This window comes from Sceloporus occidentalis, unplaced genomic scaffold (assembly GCF_023333645.1).
Source record: "Sceloporus occidentalis isolate IW3139 unplaced genomic scaffold, rSceOcc1.0.p SCAF_15, whole genome shotgun sequence".
NCBI classification, from domain to species: Eukaryota; Metazoa; Chordata; class Lepidosauria; order Squamata; family Phrynosomatidae; genus Sceloporus; species Sceloporus occidentalis.
Window position 1 is genome coordinate 11,955,540 of NW_028316995.1, and position 11,414 is coordinate 11,966,953.

The following is an 11,414-nucleotide window of genomic DNA, read 5'->3' on the forward strand; positions in this document are numbered from 1 at the left end:
GATGATATAAATATAAGGTATCTAAATAAAAATATGTACCATTTATGTGTTTTTCAAGTCCTCTAAATATGGCTGCACAAATTTCTGATCCTTGTCCCAACAATCCCAGGGACCAGGCTTATGTGTCTGATGACAATGTCATGATCTGTGGGGTCGCTTGTAAGCGGAAGATAATTTGGCTCCTCCCTTATAATATTCTGTAATTTAGTGGCTCCTTTAAATAGGAGACTTGCAGAAAATATATATTAGCTTCATTAAAATCAGTGCTGGACTGTGCGTTTTATAGCTGTCTCTGGTTACAGGAGCGGACTGATCACCCTACTGTAATGTGTTCTGTCCCCATATTGCCTATATTCTGTGGGCAGACCTATCTACAATTGAGATGGTTAGAGGTAAGCATGATGTGCTGTGTGTTTGTGTGAGCTCCATGCTCAGACTGGCCATATGGCACACTGGGCAAATGTGTGATCACCGCGCACCTACATTAACTGCCACTTGAACAGAAGATCCGTTTCTTCAGCGAGTGGCCACCCTTTGTAAAAACGTAAAAGAGTGGCGTGCGGCTGCGGTTATAAAGCCATCTTCCACACATGCATCATATAGTGGCCGCTGGCCTGAAAGTGCCGATGATGCTTTGATTCCCCAGATTGAGCCTGGTGAGTTCTAGCCAGTTTAATTCATTGTTTGCCAAAATGTACAGCAGCAGTTTCTATTTTCAGAAACAGCAGCGATTCCTCATCCAACTATAATGCAGATGAGCTTAAATGCGGGTTCAATGAATTAACGTGAAAACAAACAATAGCCAGCAGACAGGAAACTGTACACTATTGTGCACTTATTTATTATGTGCCAATATATTGTGTGTGTATGGCAATGAATGTTTGGGGATCTCAATGACATAGGTTACAGGCTGCAGTCACAACTTTCCCGGAGAGCAGTCAGGCTGTGGTTTGACTTTTGCAGCCACGTAAGCTTAAGAAGCCTGTAAAGACAAAAGGATGGTGTTTCCAAAGACATGCCAAGATTGTCAGGTGTGTTTGTAGAACAACAGAAATACTATCCATTATGCATATCTCTATTGCAGATGGAATACTGCCCCTTCTCACGTGGCGGTGAATTGTATTAGATTTTTGATTTCAAGGATGAGCTAAGATCTGCCATTTTGTCACAAACCTTTTTTTTTACATTTTTTAGACTCGCAACATGTTTCCCCCAAGGTAACAAAGCATCAAAAATAATTGAAAACTGGAAAAGGTGCTACAGATTCGCACTACCGGTATATGCTAGTGTACCAAGAAGGTAAACTGGTTTATTAGTTCTGCAAGATGGGGGAAGCTACAAACCCACCCAATAGTAGATGTATGGAAATACGCATTATACCGTATGCAGTGGTGTATTGTGGCCTAGAGGGGTAGGCTCAGGGGACCATAGCACCTCTGCCATGTATCAGGGAGCCTAATAGCCATCTGTGTGCCTATTGTACAGCTCTGCTGAATGTGCCAGCACTGTATAAATCAATAAATAATAACATTTCTCCAAAACCTCTGCTTATACTTTTCAGAGTCAGACTTTTCTTGAAGAGGGACATTTGTTGCTTGTCATCCATTCAATGAATATTTTTTTCTGGCATGTCAGGTACTGCATTGTCCAAATTTCGGGATAAGATCACCTCTTCTCTACGCCAGGTGACGGCATTGCGAAATCTAAAACCTACGTAACCCAACCAGATCAACATTCGACAATGAATAGCCAAGAATGACAAAAGCTGCCAGAAAGATAAGGATCTCACTTTGCATTCTTTTCCTCTGAATTCTAGTAATACATTAATCTAAGGAATTGTGACACCTAGAGACATTTGCTCTGCAATTAACATGTATGGTGAGGGCCAGGGCCAGTGTTAAAAATTAGACTATAACCCAAACATATGTATCTGGGGGGGGGCACACTTCATATACACAGATAGTTTGTTTCATTTTTTTTTGTGACGTGATTTTTATTGTGGTCTTGAGAGAGTGTGGGGAACATGGAGCAGTTGCTCCAGGGCCCCTGAGTCCCCATCCAGTGGTAGACTCATATGATTTGTAGTAGCCTGAGCTATGCCACTACTGTCAGGCCTAAGAGATCTGGATTAATGTGAGAGGGTGTCAGACACTAGCAGAGAGGAACCAGCTCTAGAGCCCCTCTAGACCTAATAACTAGTTGCGCCACCCTTAGCATCAACAACTGCAATCAAAATTTTGGTGATAACTGGCAAATATACTTTTACGTCGCTGTGGAGGAATTTTGCCCCTCAACATTGGAGGGTTTTGAGCATGAACTGCCTTTTTAAGGTCAAGTCACAGGGTGTCACTCTGATCAAGTTAGCACTTTGACTAGACCACTCCAAAACCTTCATAATCAATGTTGGGTGAGCAATTGAATGCACGTATAAAGTGATCCCAACACCAATAAAAGTAGAATAGTAGAATACTTATATGTAAAATAAAAATCTTCGGCACAGCAACAAAATCTGATTCATTTGGTTTCTTTTGAGCCATTTAGAGGTGCACTTGCTTGTGTGCTTCGGATTATTGCCCTGCTGTATAACTGTGCTTGAGCTTTAGGTCACAAACTGATAGCCGGAACCCCCTTTTGGATTTTCTCGGTAGAGAGCAGAATTCATCGTTCTATTAATTAGAACCCAGGTCCGAAGCAGCAAAGCAGCCATGACCATCTCACTACCACCGCAGTGTTGACTGTTAATATGATGTTCTTATTGTAGAATGCTGTGTTAGCTTTTCAACAGTTGTAATGCAATGTCTTCCAAAAAGTTATTCTTTTGACTCATCAGTCTACAGAATATTAAACAAAAAGTCTTGGGGGTCATCAAGATGTTTTTTTTGATGAGTCTCTGTATTCTTTTCGGTCAAGAGTGGTTTTCACCTTGCAACTCTCCCATGGATGTGATGTCTCTTTCTTATTGTGGAATCATGAACACTGACTTTAACTGCGGCAAGTGAGGCTTGTAGTTCTTTACATGTTAGTCTGGGTTCATTTGGATGAGTTGTACTCTTTGAGAACACTGCAGTGTTTGCAGAGCCAGTGCTAGAGCTCACTGGAAAAGAGCCGGGGGAAAGTCAAAGGGGCAAATGAATATGCGAGGCATAATGCAGAATCCCTCAATGCATTTGCAAAGGGGACAATACATAATTTAAAGAGACTTCTCAGCTAGCATATCCATTAAAGTGCATATGCTAGCTGAAAAGGCTGCATTTTTTCTCCTATGTTAAGTTTAGAAGTTTCTTGTGGGAATGGTCCTGAACAAAATGTTCTACATAATTTGACCTAGATTACTTTGCAGAACCCTGAATCACTCAGATATTAGAATAGCTTAAAATAAAGTTTGCAGAAGGAATGGTAACCCAATACAAGCAACCCAACCCTTATTAGCACCCATAACAGTCTTAACGCACATATGCCATCTGAAATGTGCTATCCTCTTCTAAAAGATCCCCCGTTATGCAGTTCCCTCTGCTTCAAGCAGACAATCAGTAGCAGGAATAGTTGGACCATGGAGGAAGAGGACTGCTTAATTTTTGTTTTTGCTTTGGAAGAATGCATATTAAAGTACTCACAGAGTATATTAAATGTATTCTTCTTTAGAGTGGGTGTCAGGGACTCAGAAAGTACTGTAACATGCATTATTCTTTGGAATAAGCCCGGGGGGTATTAAACTGTCCCCTCAAGATGTGGAATGTGCTAGCAAATAAAGTGGTGGATTCAGTTTGAATGTCATTTTTTATTATCAAACACAGACATTGAGGGTTACAATAATTGTTAGTATAGGTAATGTTAATCTAGGGAAGTCAAGAAAGATTTTTTACCCTTATTTACAAAATAAGATAAATACAACCTGACAGCAGGATTTCAGGAAGGCACATAGGAAGACACATGGCTAGCCCTCAGTAAGATGTGATATGGGTTTCATAACCCCAACATTTCAGGTCACCAAACTGCTGGGACACCTTTGTTGAGGAGGTGGGCTATAGGAAAATAGGAGCTAGAGGTGAGACCAGAAGCAACTGATTTACCTCTCGCAAAGGCAGTGATGCCAAAGCCAGGAATAAAGTCATATGCTGACACACTGCTTCTCCTGGACATGAGGGAACTGTTCATGATGTCTAAGTGATGCAGTCATAGGATTTCCCGTACTGGCCCATGATCAGACTTTTGCATTTGGATTCGTATGAATTGCAAATTTACACTCTCTCATTCTGGTTCACTATCTCTCTCACGCTCTAAATGCCTTCCTACCTTCTCTGCCGACCACTTCTGCTTCTATTTCCGCATCTTGCTCTTCATCTTCTATCTTATCTCTTTCGTCCTCTCTCTTTTTAATCTTCTTCTGCATCTCCGCAGACATAACCTGGCGCTCACTTCTACCAAAAGGGCGTCCTCTCCCCTGATTAGGGAGGAAGACGTCACCGGAAGCACCACCATTTTGGTGGAAGTTCACGCCGGTGGAAAGGACATCACCAGAAGCGCTGCCATTTTGGCGCACCAGGTTATGTCTGCGGAGAAATGGACAAAGATACTGTAGAAGAGAGAATATAAAAGAGACAAGATTAAAGATAGAAGATTAAGAAGAAGGGGAAGTGGTCAGCAGAGAAGATAGGGAAACCTTTAGAGAGTGCAAGAGAGTGGGTGAGAGTGAATGAGCATGAAGAAGGGCACAAGGAAACTAATTTCAATCCCGAGTTAAAAATACCCCTCCCGATTATTGGCTTAATGGGCAGGGAACGTAATTCGTTGCCCAAAACAAATGAGCCAAAAATTAACCGAAAAATGTGTTAGAAACTATTTCGGTTCCCATGATCTCAACTGGCTGCAAAAACGGGACATGACAAAACGGAGCTATGCTATTAATCTGAAACTATTACTGCATGTGTGAAATCAGTACTCATTTATGTGTGGTTATAATTTACATTCATATAAACCCATGCACGTTCCTGGTAATTAATACTTACTGACAATATTAATGGCAGTGATTTGTCCATCAGCATAGATGGAAACTTCCCAGGGTAGGCTACCTAGAGCTTTCCCTCTTCTGGGGAAGTTGCTTCATGAATTAGTGGGAATAGCCCCAAACCACTTTTAGTCGGAGGGAAATTGGTGGCGGTAAGCAGGAGAAAAAAGAATATGATCAGGAGACCCAGAGAAGCAGAACAGGGTGCTTTCTTAATCATGTGAACAACTAACAAGTAAAATGTTTTTTGGTAGAAATTAAAAGGTGATAATCAGGAAAAACCTTTCTATTCAGTGTAATATGTATATATAATGTAAAAAAAATATTAAAATTTCTATATCCTGGTGTCAGCGGGCAGATCTGGCCGGGTAGCCGGATCCCACAAGTTCCCAGGTAGGGACAGCAGGCCAATTGTCTAAAGAAACATTTCTAAATAACTTGAGCGGTTAACTTGTAGCTTGGTTAACATTTTGTATGCCAAATAACCCACATTAAAATAATAATAATCAGGAGGGTGCATCTAAAATTTTTTGAGGCCTGCACAATATGATTTGAAATAGGTGCACCTATCAATGTGCCCCAACAGCAATACAGCGGTGTCTTTCCCAGTTTTCTTGCAGTACAGTACATTTTATTTCAGTACATGGTTTACCATGTATCAAAGAACTGAAACAATCCTGTGTGGTATTTTGGTCTGACTCAGCAAAGGAAGTTTAATCCATTAAGGACCAAGGCAATTTTTCACTACAGGACCAGAAAATGTTTCATGTTTTTGCTATGTCTTTCTTCAACTGCTTTCTTCATTTTCTTCATTCTCATTTTGTGAGATTGTTAGCTTGCCCTTATTTTAAAACACCCCTTTATACCTTTATGATTTTAATTTATTTTAAGTTTTCTAAGATTTTTTTTTAGGTTTCTTAAATTCATACCTATCCCTAAATGTAACACTAACAAATTATAAACTATCCACTAACTAACCACCCCCCACACTCATTTAAAACAGTTATGTTTAAAATGAATCACAGTGAGAAGGAAAGACTAAGAGAACAGAGACAGAGGCAATCATTGCGTTTGTCATCTGACGTTAATTGTGCACATGATTCACTGTAGAAGCGATCACATGCACATGAATGTAGGTATCAGCTATACACTGATCGCTCCAGTCATGGAGTGGTCCGAAACAGTGGTGCCTTCTCAATTGCATTGATCTCCGTGACATGGGAGCAATTTTAACCGATGACGTACCAGGTGTGTCACAGGTCCTGTAGGACTGTTATTTCATGATGTTAAGGTACATACTATCTTTGGTCACAAAGGGATTAATGATATACGTGAGAGGAGAAAGAGAAACAAGCAAAGAAGCGGTAAAAAGAGAAAGGAGAAAAGAGGAAAGGAAGAAAGAGGGGAAGGCAGAAAACCAAAATAGAAAACTGAGAAGAGGGATGAGTGAGGCAGACACTCATACTAACACATACACCCAGACACTAACACCTCAACTTTTCTAATTCCACCAGTCCAGCAATTTCCGGGACTTAAAAAGGTCCGGAAGTCAGGATTTAACTGGGAGTGTCTTGGTCAAAACAAGACTGGTGGCAGCCATAGGTATAATAGCTGTGTGCACCAGGTTTTAAGTGGTGCCATGGCTGATGGACAGAGGGTGGAGCTTAATTTAAACCCTACCTATGTTTGCAAACCTTCAACTACTTTGTGGCCATTCTGCCTTCTGTCGCACCTATATGTGTCATGTGGATAAGTCGAATTGTTCTTTATAGAAAATAAACCTGCTCATGTAGACTACTGAGCAGGTTTCAGAAATGTTATTTATTACATCAAATAGTCAGTGTAACAATCTATAGAATAAAACAAATGTGCACTCTTTTTCATACTGACTCTTATTGTTTATCTTGTGATCTGTCCCCTTAATGTGTTGGTGAGGGAGGAAGGCAAAAAATGGAGGGGTGTCAGCAGCATCTTGATCACATGAACCTATCTTTTCCTTACTGCTACCTTTCTTTGCAACCCAAAGACCATTTCCTTTAGAAACATTGCAAGTTCAGTCATCCAAAGTGTTCATGCCTAGTATCAGCCCAGAAGTTGCACTGTATATCTGTTCTAAAGAAAATATCGAAATATGGAAATGGTTTATATGTTATTATTTTTGGTAAGGTTGTTTTCAGTTGTCTGTCTGCTTTAAAATGCTGTGCTTGTATAAATTTGCTGACAAAGCTGCCCTTTTACAAAGTATCACTGTTCCATCTCGCTTTTCTTTATTAGATATAGGAAAGTGGCATAGTCCTTCGTTCTTTTGTGAAACTAGCAGCTTCCTTTCAGGAAGAGAAATGTTTCTTTTAGTTCCTTCCTTAACGGGAAAAATAGATTGCGTGGCCTCAGCCTTACTCCACATACAAACTCCTGTCTGTGGCATTTTATATGTCACATAGAAACTATTACCCTGGGGCCCGCCAACTTCACCAAGCAGCATGTCCCACAGTGCCACCTTTGCCCCACACAGCTTGTGAGTGCCACCTTTGCCCCAAGCAGCTTATCAGTGTCACCCTAAACCCCAAACACTCTACCTGTACCATCTTTATCCCTTAACAGCTGGTCTGTGTCATCATTGCCCTCAAATAGCTTGTCTGTGCCATCATTGCCCCCAAGCAGATTGTCTGTGTCTTCTTTGCCCCTTGGAACATACACTCTGGCACACATACGTAAACATACTTAAACAAACTTACACATGCTAACACACATACACTTACTCATACTCACTAACACACATACACTTCCATCCATTTTCTATCACAAACCCTTACCCACTCATACTAACACATACTCCATCTCACACCACTTGCACATACATTCACACACACAAACACATCTATGCTAACACACAAGCACTTTCACATACAAATTATTTTTAATACATTGACATTCATACGCAAATACAATAAACATCCATGCTCACATACACTTATACATAGACACTCATGTTCACATACACATAGACATTCATGCTCACATACACTTATACATAGACACTCATGCTCACATACACTTATACATAGACATCCATGCTCACATACTGTTAGGAGCTACCTGGAGTAACTTGGGAGTCCAGAAAGCCGGTATAACAGTCCACAAATATCATAAGGCAGGCGGCAGACAAAAATCCAAAAAACCAAGCCAAAGGTCAGAATATCCGAGGTTTCTGTCCAAAGATCAAAAAGGGTTAATAATCAGCAGGCAGAAGGGGTAGTCAAGGCACAATCCAGGTGAGCAACAATAGAGCAGCCGTAGAATAGGAGGCAGGGACTTGATACTAAGGTAACAGCAAGGAGAGCACAGATATTGGGAGACACTGAGCCAAAGAGGTAGCATCAGAACACCTGAGCGCTGGCATCAAGGTGAGCTGGGTTTTTATAAGGAGATGGGGTGTGACCACACCTCCCCCTTTGTCAGCCCTGCCCCCCATTCAGCTGTGGCAGTAGGGCACACAGAGGAGGGTTCCGTCCCCTCCTCTGAACACACACCCCCTGCCCAGCTGTGAGCAGGAGGACAGATGACTGCACGGATGAAGGCTCCGCCCCCTTCCGCGAAAACAGAGTTTCAACTCCGCCATGCCTCCCTGCACCCCGCAATGCAGCAGAGACAGGGGAGGCAGAAGAATGGTGCACCGCTCGCCACAACGAAGGAGGGGACCGACACGCCGCCATGCATCCCCGACCCTTCACCTGGGGAACCCCGGGAGGCACGTCACCGTATCATGGTAGGTGCCTGACAAATACACTTATACATACGTGTGCATGCTCACACAGACACTTATCCACATTCATCCCGACATAGATAAAAACATACATATCCCCACCCGTCCATCTGTCCTTCCGTCAGTCCATAAGGAAGTACTCCTTACCATACCTGGAAACTTCTGGGCTCCGGCTACCCGGAGCCTTCCCTTGCGGGACGTGGGCAGGACTGCCAACTGACGTCAGTGGGCAGTCCCGTGACATCAGTGGGAAACACCCTCACTTAAAGGGAAAATTGGCGGGGCGTGTCAAGACCCCACTCCCGCGACCCGGAGGATTCGGGTCTTGACCCGGAGAAGCGGTGCTTCACCCGGCAATCACCTGAGAGTTCCCAGGTTACCTCTTACCTCTTCTGTAGTTTGGGATCTGCAGGGTCACACGACGTAGCGTAAATTGTTTATAGCGGGCCCTTCCAAGCCGGTCCAGGTCTGAACAATTTTGAATTGGCACAAGGAGACAGGAATGAGTGGTCTCAGTGGTCCCTGGGGCCTTCTAGAGGGACGGGCCACGTCGCAGTTGCAACACCTGTAGTTACACCTCTGCATGTCCCTTCTTATAAAGAAATAATAAAAATGAAATCAGTCATTTAATCATATTGGGGATAAGAATGGACCCCTCGCTACTCGTCACCCATTCTGTAAAATAATTTCCATGAGGTAAAGAACGAAAGGAAAAATAAACTTATAGGACACAACATTGAGGTTTGTGTTAAACGTAAGGGAATCTGGTAAGCCACCTCATCCTTCCAAAAGAAAAGAGATAATATAATGGGGAGAAATAATTAATTCACATCTTCAGAGCAGACAGTGAGGGCAACTTGCTGCTATAGGAATACACATGAATACATATCCGTTGCCAATTTCAATTTGCTAACACAATTCCAAAAAGAGGCGGATAAATATACGGTACTTCCAATCCCATAACTCTCTCTATTATACTTACTCAAGTGTTATGATAAATGCAATATTTGGTTGAACTGAAAAGGTCTTCGGGACCTCAGAGGTCTTTTCTTCATATCTTTTAGTCTCAAATGCTTATATAACTACATCACTTTTTTATGTAAACCCAATAAAAGTAATCAATTGCAAATATAGACTCCATTTTCTCTTGGGCTAATGCAACTATTTCCATTTTTGCAAAGTATGTTACTTTGACCACAAGGTGGCTGTAGAAATTATTTCTCCCGTTTTAGGATGTTATAACAAAGAACTTTGCAACCAGCGCCTCCAACATAAATCTTAATCTGCAACATATATACCGTATTTGCTCAATTATAAGACGACGTATTAATTATTATTATAGGACGGACCCCCCCAAATTTTAATATTAATTTAGGAAAAAAAGAAAAAGCCTGAATATAAGACTACCCTATAGGAAAAAATGTTTTACTAGTAAATGTTAGTTCACATGTAAAGTATTTTTTATATTTAATAAAAACTGTGATTGAGAAAAATCTTAACAGGAAAAACAAAGTGTACTAAGTTAATGTAGTTATGCAAAACAGTAAACAAATCTCTAAGAGAGAACCTGTATTATACAAACTAAAGAACTGAAAACACCCAAAAGGTGCTAAAACGGTCTCTATATGGGGCAGGAAGCTTATTATTTCCTTTCACTTAGCGTGGCTTGTCAGACACAAAATATACAAAAACGTCTTATGCAGAAAACTGAAACAGGAGTTTGCAGGAGAGGTGCGGTTCCAATTCTCTGGCTTTATGTGCAGATTACTCAAATACTCATTGATTTAATGACGATTTAAACAAGGCTAACAAAGCTCTTCTTTCTGGGAAGGTTCACTTGGGTTGGCTCTTCCTAATCGGTAATGAATTTGGTTGATATTGTAACTATTCTGTACACTCCTGCTTTAGTGATTGAAACTTTTGTGCTACAAGTCACCAACTTCTTAAGATTCATGCACTTCAGTTTGAAATTCCGTTTTAAGTGGAGGCCTTCTCCATTCAGGAAACAGGAAGCTGTAACACACGGAAAATGGAACTGATATTGAAATGGCCAGTGGGTAGGTGGCCGATGGTGCCCACAATTACCATTGCTGGCACTCAAGTGGCATATCGGGTGCTTTAGTGTGGGGCTGCCAGGTGGACACACACACTGCCACATGGTGTAAGAGCGAAGGCAGGGACGCTCTTCTTCCGCAGCCTGGTCCTGATGAAACCTGGCAGGTTTTTTTAAATACGCCTATTCAATAAAGTGGGAGTTTGCAGAAGAGTAGCCATTTGAAAGTACTGACGTATGCATTATAAAAACCCAACCTTGGCAAGTTGAAAAAATGAAAAATAAAATAAATAAAACAACACAGTGAACAGGGAGCTCACTGATGCCGTTTTCACATAACAGGCCTACCCAGTCATTGAGGTGATCTCTGTCCTCCATATTGCACTAATAGCACAAAAAAATAATAGCCCTGAAATACCATTGTCCTAGCACCACACGTAAAAATTATAACTCCTCGTTCACTTCCCCCAAACCCAGAAGTACTAGAAATACTACCCTATAGGGTACAATGGAAGGATGAATATGTATGCTGATATGTCTGTAATCAAGTGATGTTGCCAAACTTAAGTTGGGTCATTGTTCATCAAAGGCAC